Raw genomic sequence first — 9,615 nt, 5'->3', positions numbered from 1 at the left:
ATAAGCACTCCACTCAAGTCAATAACATCAACAAAATTCAAATGTGTGCATTCACACAGAGCATAAAACGTTTGGTGGACAAAACGAGACAAATAATGAGTGGCATAAATTATGTCTTTCTCTGGCATTTGAAGAACGTTATACATGCAAACAAACTACGGTGAGTTCAAGGACCACCAAAATGAGTAGGCCAAAACGGCGCTCGCCAAATACTCTCATCAGAGAATCATGTTCAATGTAAACAGAGGGATTTCTAACAATTGGGGATGTGTGTGTCCTCCAGAAATCCTATCAAAACAAAAATATATATTTTCCCCATCTTTTTCTATTTTCGTACAGTTTTTGAAAAAGCTCCAGGGAGCCACTAGGGCGGCGCTAAAGAGACGTAGGTTGCAGACCCCCGATTTAAATGTTTAGCTGATTTACATTTCAATGTAGAAAGTGAACTTATTTAGTACACTATTGGTGTACGTTCTATTTTTCCTTAGTTCATAGTTCACTATAGTTCTTAAACACCTTTTTTGTATTACATGTTATTTTAGTTGATTTATTTCTATTTGGCCTTTGGCATGGCCTTTGAAATAAAATGTATAATAAATGTTATTTTCATGTCATTTTATTTTAATAGTTTTTTAAAGAATACATTAAATATTTATATTATTATTATTTATATTATTATTTTATCAAATGTTTTTACTATTGTTTGACATCATTAGTTACTTCATTAGGGGATGGTATTGAAAACAAGGTTTTTAGTAAATTAGTGTTTTATTATATTTAAATGTTTCCTATGGCAATTTTTGAAGTATTTTTATTTTATTTTAAAGGAGATCCCTTTCCTCCCTGGTGTCGCGTATGTTGTGATGTGATACAACCCGCATGCTAGCAGCTAGCATCGTCTATCGCTATGGTAACACCCCTGTGCTCCTCCAAAATAAAACATAATTAGATGGTCTTCCGCGACTCAGCATCACGCCGACCCGTTTTATGACCAAGCAGATCTAGCGTGCGTGTGTGTGTGTGTGTGTGTGTGTGTGTGTGTGTGTGTGTGTGTGTGTGTGTGTGTGTGTGTGTGTGTGTGTGTGTGTGTGTGTGTGTGTGTGTGTGTGTGTTTGGGGGTCAATCTATTTCTGTCTGGAAGCTAATCCCAAAGGTGATATTAGTCTGGTAAGGGGGCAAACACACCATCCCCCTTACTAGTCTATGAGTGAGTGTGTGTGTGTGTTTTTTTTTAATGTGGGTGTGTTTGCATGTGTGTGTGTCTGCAGGCGTTAGGGTCAACCCGGAAGCCCAGACAGACTCGGTCTTGACCTTTGTCCCAACACTGTCTGCTAGCTGTGGTTTAGAGGGGTGGTGGGGTGTGGGGTGGGGGTCACACACGCCATTGATGCAGACAGCTGATAGACGCACAAACAAACACACACACACATATACATGAACATATGTCGAAACACACTTTTTTTAAAAAATTCTATTAAATCACGTCTTTTTATCCCTCCACAGATTGAAGCCACAGTCACGAGGACAGAAAGCAGCAATCAAGCAACATCAAGAGTCTTTTTTTCTCTTAGGTTTGTCCTCATTGGGAAGATACCACTTGGATAACAATTGGGAAAATGCACCATTATGAATTTTTGGATGTGAGCAGGTAAGTGGGAGGAGCTTCCAAAAGGTATGTTTAGGGACATTTGACCGAGTTATAAAGTGTAGAATGACCACTTTAAAGCAGGCTTTCCTAAAAATAGCACCCAAAATATGCAAAGAAGTGTACACTATTGCAGTAATATAATACAGACCCTGAGTTTGGGGAGACTTTAAATTCAATAATTTAACCCTACAGATTTATCTACCACTTTTTGCACTTTTTTTTTCAAAATGATACTAATATCATGATATGGCTTGATTCTTTGTTTAATAATGGCTGTCCAATTACAAGCATGTATATTCAATGTGCAGGACTCCCTTGAGTAAGAGATTCTTAATCTCAATGGGACTTTCCTGGGTATATAAAGGTTACAAAAATGTTTATTTCAAATAAATGAAGAAAACATGTTTTGAAAAGAAAAGGAAAACCTGTTCATAAAAATATTTAGAGGTATATGCTTTTGGAATTTTTTTAAATTGACCAATTGTTTGTATGCTGCTATTTTTTTTTTTGCTGCAGCTGTTACATATACTGTAATATTGTACATGGTAGTTGGGATTTGTTATATATTGCAGTGTTTCCCACACATTCATTTATTTGTGGCGGCCCGCCACGAAAGAATTACGTCCGCCACAAATAGATTTTTTTATTTTTTTATTTTTTTATTTTTTGTCCTGTCCAGCTTCTCAGGCAAATCATATAGTTGATGTAGATGCCCATATAGGCTGTTCAGATTTACTTTACAAAAGAGAAGTGTAGGATACTTCTCTTGTTGCCTTATTTGTATTTGACCACTACTGTTTTCTGTTTATTTGTTACTGACTGTGGCAGGACACCTCTGCCTCTGTTTCACTTTATGTTGCTGGTAAATAATATGGTTGTTGTAGTAGTAGGCTAAAGTTAAATTATTTAGTATGCACTAATTAAAGGGGCAGAGCTTTAAGAGACATTTTAGCTTTTATATTTTATAAGATATATTTTTTGTAAGAACCACAATTAATAAATATATTTCAGTGAATAACTTATTGTTCAAATTTGTATATAAATATGTACATAAAGTGTTGTAATTATATTGTAAAATGGATGGATGGATGGACGTTTAAAACAAAACTGTTATTATTAATTAGTAAGTATACATTTTTTGAGCCTTTTTAGAGAAAATCATATCATTGTAGTAAATTATGCAAATTACTCGATGATGTCATGGTGACCACGCCCATAGCCACGCCCCCGCCGCCACAGGTATCTTGGCAGTTTATGGGAAACACTGTATTGTATAAATTATATAACAATACAATATACTATAATGATATAATTTATCAGTATATATTATATACTGTATATATAATATGTAAATATTACATATATATTATATTTTATATAGCTACTATGGTAAATTTTTAGTCTACTTTATACCTTTTGTTTTTGCCCTCTTTTTGTGCCCTTGTATGCATTATCCTTTCCATCCTTTGTTACTGAGCTACTGTGTGGAACAATTTCCCTTGTGGATCATTAAAGTTTGTCTAAGTCTAAGTCTAAATTTAATGTCATCATTAACAAAGTCATTTGTTTTCTTTTATTAGACTTTTTTTAAATTGTAAAACAATCAGAACTCTTTATATTTTGTATCAGATCAAATGTTTTTTTTCTGCGACAAGAAACCAGCTTATTTTTTTAATAATTAAATAATAATAATAGTATGTGGTAATGTTAATAATGATGAAACACATTTTAAAGTACACAATGAGAATACATGCTTTTCATTGGACAGCCCCTAACATGTATAAGTATGTACCGGTAATTTGTACGTAAAAAAAATTGTCATAACAAATCCCTCACGTAGTTGTACTTTTTTTGATCGTCCAATAAACACTTCATCACAAAATTGTCCAACATTTTATTTAAAATGTTTCAAGTACACTTCAGATTGGATGTAATTTAATAACTCATACCTTTATAGTGGTTGTTTTGTGTAGAATGTATTGTATAAAAATATTGAAATTGACAAAATGCAAAATGTTGCCCCAATGTGACTTTCAATAAATGCCTGATTAAAAAAAACAGCTTTTATTCTTGTCGTTTGTTCTTGGTCGTCCTTTGAATTGATGAATATTTTTTTGCAACACAGCTATGAACACTACATCTCGTGATTTTTTTCATTTTATTGTAATTTGAACACACTAAACTACTGGTAAACTGATCCCAGTTGGGTGTTACTGTAATCATATATGCATTGGATGTCCAAGTAAATAAAAAATGTGTTAAGTAACATTTATTAGCTGCGAAAATAAGTTCCACAAGTAACTTTTGGTAGGATTAAAAACGCTTTGCTTCTTCTTACTCCTTTTCGAACATTGAAAATGTGTAATATGTGATGTAACATGCTTGCGTTGTATACATGTTCAAAATAAACTGTTGATTCCAGTTAAAAGTTAAAAACAAAGAAAAGGTAGTAAAGTGTACCTTTGATAATGTTAGTAGATTTTTTTTAACAATGTTGTACTTTGCAAAAAAGCGCTGACAAAATGACTAATTGTCCATGCAGCTGGTTCATTTTAGACATCCTAAAATAAGATTTGTGTATCCAGAAATAAGTACTCGATTCTGAAAACATGCATTTTTCAACTGGCAATTATTAAATTCTGCATCCTCGGGAAGTTGCAGAATCTTGAAACAAGATTTTATTCATGGGAGAAACTAAAATATTGTATTTTAATTAGGGATGTCCGATAACATCGGCCGATAAATGCTTTAAAATGTAATATCGGAAATTATCAGTATCGGTTTCAAAAAGTAAAATGTATGACTTTTTTTGTACAAGGACGTAGGGAGAAGTACAGAGCGCCAATAAACCTTAAAGGCACTGCCTTTGCGTGCCGGCCCAGTCACATAATATCTACGGCTTTTCACACACACAAGTGAATGCACGCATACTTGGTCAACAGCCATACAGGTCACACTGAGGGTAGCCATATAAACAACTTTAACACTGTTACAAATATGCGCCACACTGTGAACCCACACCAAACAAGAATGACAAACACATTTCGGGAGAACATCCGCACCGTAACACAACATAAACACAACAGAACAAATACCTAGAACTCTTTGCAGCACTAACTCTTCCGGGACGCTATAATATACACACCCCGCTACCCCCCAACCTCAACCCCGCCCACCTCAACCGCCTCATGCTCTCTCAGGGAGGGCATGTCCCAAATTCCAAGCTGCTGTTTTGAGGCATGTTTTAAAAAATAATGCACTTTGTGACTTCAATAATAAATATGGCAGTGCCATGTTGGCATTTTTTTTCCATAACTTGAGTTGATTTATTTTGGAAAACCTTGTTACATTGTTTAATGCATCCAGCGGGGCATCACAACAAAATTAGGCATAGTAATGTGTTAATTCCACGACTGTATATATCGGTATCGGTAATTAAGAATTGGACAATATCGGAATATCGGCAAAAAAAAACATTATCGGACATCTCTAATTTGAATAGTTATTTTCCAAATGTTGACATTTTTCAACTAGAATAGACAAAATATAATTATTCATGCTAAAATAAAAATATTGATGTTATGTCAATGACTAAAAATTGTTTTGTTTAGTTTTTTGACTACCTCAGTTCTGTTTTCAGCACCCTTGGGTTTGTGTGTTTTTGGTTGCCATGGGTGCTGATTAGTTTCACCTGCCTCTGATTAGTGTTCGGTACGCTGACCTGCTCCTGGGCACTAATCAGAGAGCTACGTATTCCTGTTATTTGCTCTACGTAACAGTTACGTGTGTTATAAGCTTTTCTTGTTAGCTATTCCAGTAGCTTCCTGTGCTACAGGCACCCTTGTTTTGTTTGTTTTCTATCCTGTGTGATTTATGAGAATAAATCATTGTCTCACCTGCACCTTGCCTCCAAGGTTTCTGTCTGCATCCCGGGAGAACGATCCACGCAGTAAAATGTGACCGCGACGTAACGAAAATAAGTACATAGCTCTTAAAACTAGGGACATTTCTAGAAATAACATTTTGAATCTTGGAAAAGTGGACTTTAAAGGCGTACTGAAAGCCACTACTACCGACCACGCAGTCTGATAGTTTATATATCAATGATGAAATCTTAACATTGCAACACATGCCAATACGGCCGGGTTAACTTATAAAGTGCAATTTTAAATTTCCCGCTAAACTTCCGGTTGGAAACGTCTATGTATGATGACGTATGCGCGTGACGTCACGACGGCAACGGAAGTATTCGTACCCAATGTGTCACCATACAAACTGCTCTGTTTTCATTGAACAATTCCACAGTATTCTGGACATCTGTGTTGGTGAATCTTTTGCAATTTGTTTAATGAACAATGGAGATTGCAAAGAAGAAAGTTGTAGGTGGGATCGGTGTATTAGCGGCTGGCTGTTGCAACACAACAAGGAGTACTTACTTGGATAGCAGACGCGCTAGCCGATGCTAGCCGCCAACCGCACGGATGATCGGGTGAAGTCCTTCGTCGCGCCGTCGATCGCTGGAACGCAGGTGAGCACGGGTGTTGATGAGCAGATGAGGGCTGGCTGGCGTAGGTGGATAGCTAATGTTTTTAGCATAGCTCTGTGAGGTACGGTTGCTAAGTTAGCTTCAATGGCGTCGTTAGCAACAACATTGTTAACCTTCGCCAGGCTGGAAAGCATTAACCGTGTATTTACATGTCCATGGTTTAATAGTATTGTTGATCTTCTGTCTATCCTTCCAGTCAGGGATTTATTTATTTTGTTTCTATATGCAGTTAAGCACGATGCTATCATGTTAGCTCCGTAGCTAAAGTGTTTCGTCGATGTATTGTCGTGGAGATAAAAGTCACTGTGAATGTCCATTTCGCGTTCTGGACTCTCATTTTCAAGAGGATATAGTATCCGAGGTGGTTTAAAATACAAATCCGTGATCCACAGTAGAAAAAGGAGAGAGTGTGGAATCCAATGAGCCAGCTTGTACCTAAGTTACGGTCAGAGTGAAAAAAGATATGTCCTGCACTGCATTCTAGTCCTTCACTCTAATGTTCCTCATCCACAAATCTTTCATCCTCGCTCAAATTAATGGGGTAATCGTCGCTTTCTCGGTCCAAATCGCTCTCGCTGCATTGAAAACAATAGGAAAATGTGAGGAGCCTTTCAATTGACTACGTCACGCTACTTCCGGTAGGGGCAAGGCTTTTTTTTAATCAGATACCAAAAGTTGCGATCTTTATCGTCGTTGTTCTCTACTAAATCCTTTCAGCAAAAATATGGCAATATCGCGAAATGATCAAGTATGACACATAGAATGGATCTGCTATTCCCGTTTAAATAAAAAAAATTAATTTCAGTAAGCCTTTAAAGATTTTTGAAGGAAAAATGTGTTTATTTTGGTCCTTTCTGGGCTTTAAACCCACATCAGTGGGATGAAAGGAATGTTTGCTATTCTCTCAGCCAAACTGCGTAGCTGTCAAAATCATGTCCAACTTTGAATGCTAAAGGGAGCGATCCAGCGAAAGTATTGTGTACTATAACAAATATAGGTTTTGATTGTGTGGAATATCTACCGTATTTTCCAGACTATAAGGTGCACTTAAAATCCTTTTTTTCCCTCAAAACTCCACAGGGCGCCTAATGTACAGAATAATTCTGTTTTTTCTTACCGACCTCGAAGCTATTTTATTTAGTACATGGTGTAATGTTAAGTGTGACCAGTAGATGGCAGATATGTGTTGACTGCACTATGATGGCAGTCACACATAAGAGATACGAGTAGACTGCAATATGACTAAAATAAACAACCACTAACATTTATATGTTCCATTGAAACTATAGAACATTACACACGGCGCTCAAAAATCTATCAAAATGTTTTAGTATGACTTTGGTAAGCTACGAAGCTGCACCGCTTGATGGATTGTACTTTGCTTCAACATACCAGTATTATGATGGTGTGGGTGTGTGTGTAAGGTAAGACATATTATCTGGCGTTTTGTTTGGCAATATTATGCAAAAGAAACATTTTTTACTTTCTGGTACCTGCTGATCTGTATTTGGGATCTGTTTAAGTCCGGAAAAATTGTAGTCCGTGCCGACACTGAAGTCAATAAGCTTCTTCTTTTTCTCTATCTTCTTGTTATGGGTCTTGTTATTGCCATTTCTAATATAAAGTAGTGTAAAGTTCTTACTTATATCTGTCAGTAAACTCGCCATGAAAGCGCTAAAACATACCGGTGTAGTGAGTTGACATTATTCACCCAAGGAACTTTAGTTATTAGAGAGTTCCGGTCGGACAGTTTTTCACGGGACAAATTTCCGGCGTTGTTGTTGTATTATTGAGCCACGGATGAGGAGATGCTGCTCCGTTGTTGATTGAAGTAAAGTCTGAATGTCATTAAAACAGTTAGCGCCATCTTTTGACACTTCTTCCACTCCCGTCCTTGCACGCTACACCGCTACAACAAAGATGGTGGGGAGAAGACGCTGTCGAAGGTGAGCCACGTAAATAAGACCGCCCACAAAACGGCGCATCCTGAAGCGACTGTCAGAAAGGTGATCTGTAAAACATAATCTATGCAACATTTTGACCAAAGAACCACCATTACATGTTATGTAGACCACAAGGAAGTGTTTTACATTTAGAAAAAAAAAAATACACACTACCGTTCAAAAGTTTGGGGTCACCCAAACAATTTTGTGGAATAGCCTTCATTTCTAAGAACAAGAATAGACTGTCGAGTTTCAGATGAAAGTTCTCTTTTTCTGGCCATTTTGAGCGTTTAATTGACCCCACAAATGTGATGCTCCAGAAACTCAATCTGCTCAAAGGAAGGTCCGTTTTGTATGTATAGAGCATGAGTCACCAACGCGGTGCCCGCGGGCACCAGGTAGCCTGTAAGGACCAGATGAGTAGCCCGTTGGCCTGTTCTAAAAATAGCTCAAATAGCAGCACTTACCAGTGAGCTGCCTCTATTTTTTAAATTGTATTTATTTACTAGCAAGCTGGTCTCGCTTTGCCCGACATTTTTCATTCTAAGAGAGACAAAACTCAAATAGAATTTGAAAATCCAAGAAAATATTGTAAAGACTTGGTCTTCACTTGTTTAAATAAATTCATTAATTTTTTTACTTTGCTTCTTATAACTTTCAGAAAGACAATTTTAGAGAAAAAATACAACCTTAAAAATGATTTCAGGGTTTTTAAACACATATACCTTTTTACCTTTTAAATTCCTTCCTCTTCTTTCCTGACAATTTAAATCAATGTTCAAGTAATTTTTTTTTTTTATTGTAAAGAATAATAAATACATTTTAATATAATTCTTCATTTTAGCTTCTGTTTTTTCGACGAAGAATATCTGTGAAATATTTCTTCAAACTTATTAGGATTAAAATTGAAAAAAAATATATTGGCAAATCTAGAAAATCTGTAGAATGAAATTTAAATCTTATTTCAAAGTCTTTTGAATTTCTTTTAAAATTTTTGTTCTGGAAAATCTAGAAGAAATAATGATTTGTCTTTGTTAGAAATATAGCTTGGTCCAATTTGTTATATATTCTAACAAAGTGTAGATTGGATTTTAACCTATTTAAAACATGTCATCAAAATTCTAAAATTAATCTTAATCAGGAAAAATTACTAATGATGTTCCATAAATTCTTTTTTTAATTTTTTCAAAAAGATTTGAATTAGCTAGTTTTTGTCTCCTTTTTTTCGGTTGAATTTTGAATTTTAAAGAGTCGATATTGAAGATAAACTATGTTTCAAAATTTAATTGTCAGTTTTTTCGTGTTTTCTCCTCTTTTAAACCGTTCAATTAAGTATAAATATCATTCATTATTAATAATAACAGAGTTAAAGGTAAATTGAGCAAATTGGCTATTTCTGGCAATTTATTTTAGTGTGTATCAAACTGGTAGCCCTTCGCATTAATCAGTACCCAAGAAGTAGCTCTTGGTTTCAAAAA

The 9,615-nt window shown here is 35.6% G+C and overlaps 1 long non-coding RNA gene across 1 annotated transcript in view; it reads left to right on the top strand.

The window, feature by feature from the left end:
* Positions 1–3,687, top strand: part of LOC133644038 (uncharacterized) — a 107,543-nt gene extending 103,856 nt beyond the window's left edge. Inside the window, exon 5 of the long non-coding RNA XR_009824723.1 lies at positions 1,504–3,687. This is a non-coding gene — a long non-coding RNA (uncharacterized LOC133644038). The remainder of the gene's footprint in view (positions 1–1,503) is intronic.
* The last annotated feature ends 5,928 nt before the right edge of the window (positions 3,688–9,615 follow it).

Source organism: Entelurus aequoreus, linkage group LG27 (assembly GCF_033978785.1).
Source record: "Entelurus aequoreus isolate RoL-2023_Sb linkage group LG27, RoL_Eaeq_v1.1, whole genome shotgun sequence".
NCBI classification, from domain to species: domain Eukaryota; kingdom Metazoa; phylum Chordata; class Actinopteri; order Syngnathiformes; family Syngnathidae; genus Entelurus; species Entelurus aequoreus.
The sequence above is the reverse complement of the archived record's forward strand: the minus strand, read 5'-3'. Positions and strand labels throughout refer to the sequence as shown.